Genomic DNA, 2,199 nt, shown 5'->3' with positions numbered 1-2,199 from the left:
TAAGCACAAAATAGGCATCAATTCTTACAAAAATACATGCTAGAAGCAACAAATACATATACTAAAATACATACATTTAGACACTTATCATTTACCCTGAAACATGCCTTGAGATCTTAATGAAGAACTTTCTTATTGAGCAATTTGAATTTCAAGCATCTTATTGTCAGTAACCACTGAATCAACTTTAGATGTTAACTGTCTTAGTGCCTCATTCATGGATTGACCCTATTGCTTAAACTCCTTAGTCTATTTTGCTTGAGCTACTACAAAATTCTTAAGGAGAGATTCCAAATTTGACTTCTAAGTTAGTGAAAGATTGGTAGGTCTTGGTTGAAATCCTAGAGGCTGTCCGAAATTGTTGAGACTTGCTTGACCCTGGAGGTTCTTATAGGAGAGATTTCAATGATTGCACCATCTAGGATTATAAGTGTTTGAGAAAGGATCATCCTGAATCCCTTAATTGAAGTTGTTAATAAAGCTAGCTTGATCCAATATTGGGCTTTGAGGGGTAAAATTTCCAAGTTGTTACTCTATAGCTCTATAACCAATGGATCCACAGATCTCACATGAAACCTTGAAAACTCCTATTGCATTCACGTTTATTCTATAAAATTTATGAGTTAACGCATCCACTTTAGCTGCTATGATGTCCAATGCATCTACATCGTATTTTCTTGGGATCTTCTTCTGAGTGCTTCCTTTTTCATTAGACCATTGGTAATGGGTCAAGTCCATGTTTTCCAATAAATCATTGGCCTCATCCACACTCTTGTTCATCAAGGCTCCTCCTGATGAAGCATCCACTATAATCTTGGTGTTATAATTCAACCCATTGTAGAAGGTCTGCACTAATAACCATTTTGCTAGTCCATGATGGAGGCACAACCTTAATAATTCTTTAAATTTGTCCCAGGCATCACATAAAGACTCTCATTGCTTTTTAAGAAAAATTAGTAATCTGATTTCGAAGTTGAGCCGTCTTTACTTGGAAGGAAGTATCTAGCTAGGAAGGCTTGTGATAACTGATCCAATGTTGTGATGGATCCTGTAGGAAGTGAATGCAACCATGCCCTGGCTTTCTCCTTTAAGGAGAGTGGCAACAACCTTAGCCCTATAGCATCTACAGAGACTCCATAAGCTTCAAAATGTCACAATAGTCTAGATAGTCTGAAAGACGCAGATTGGGATCTTCTGTCGGTGAGCCTCCAAACTAATTTTGTTAAATAATGGAAAGGAGTACAGGCTTTAACTCTAAGTTATTTGCTTTAACTGTGGGCTTTGTAATTCTTGACTACAATCCTTGAACATTTGGTGTGGTGAAGTCCCTTAAAATTATATTATTGTCTTTCATAATTAAGGGTTGTAATTTTTGAGTATTCTTCCATCTTTGATACTAAATATGAAAGATTTTTTCTTTTTCAGGATAGGGTTTTGTAAGTATTTCCAAACCTTTAGTTCTTTGCATAAACTAAACTATTGATCTGCAAGAAAAAAATAAAAATAAAAAAATAAAGTAAAATTACGTAACTAAGAAGAAAGAAGAAAACTAAAAAAATAGATGTCTAATCTAACCAAATTACAAATTCAATCAACATCAACAAGCAAAGTCTCGGGCAACGGGCCCAAAACATGATACATTTCTCAAGCACGTGGATCGTTCAAGTAGTAAATAAATAACGTTCCCAAGAGAACTTTGTTGCTACTACCAATTTCTTAAAATCAGGGTTATTTAGACGAATTAATAGCTATGTGAATTATGGAAATAATAAGTAATGTAAACTAAAACTAAAACTAACAAAATTAAAGCTACTAATGGCTGAGGTGATTAATTGAGATTGCAAGGGCTTCTAGGAGTAAGGTTTACCACAATGATAGACAAAGACTTAGTATTGACTCTTTTTTTTTTTGTTAAGTTTAATTGATTTGAAGGTGGAATATCCTAGGATACTCACCATTTCCTTTTAGAATATAGCGAGGTATCTAACTTAGAACAACTCCTACTTTCGTGGTAATTAAATCTAATTAGATCCTTTAAATTATATGACATCCAGTATCCTCAAGAAATCATAATCTAGGTTTTCAAGTTCAATTCTAAAGTTTCCAACACCTTAGTTCACTTTTTGATACTTCTTTTTGGATTTAAAATCATATAAATATGAGGGGCCCCACTCATTCACAAGCATTAAGTGTCATAAA

General features: G+C 34.0%; 1 non-coding gene across 1 annotated transcript; it reads left to right on the top strand.

The window, feature by feature from the left end:
* Positions 1-868: 868 nt before the first annotated feature.
* On the top strand, positions 869-975 carry LOC120269767. Its single transcript, XR_005539403.1, has one exon. It is a non-coding gene; the product is annotated as a small nucleolar RNA R71 (small nucleolar RNA).
* The last annotated feature ends 1,224 nt before the right edge of the window (positions 976-2,199 follow it).

This window comes from Dioscorea cayenensis, chromosome 9 (assembly GCF_009730915.1).
Source record: "Dioscorea cayenensis subsp. rotundata cultivar TDr96_F1 chromosome 9, TDr96_F1_v2_PseudoChromosome.rev07_lg8_w22 25.fasta, whole genome shotgun sequence".
Lineage (NCBI taxonomy): Eukaryota > Viridiplantae > Streptophyta > Magnoliopsida > Dioscoreales > Dioscoreaceae > Dioscorea > Dioscorea cayenensis.
This window is presented reverse-complemented; position numbering and strand designations above follow the sequence as displayed.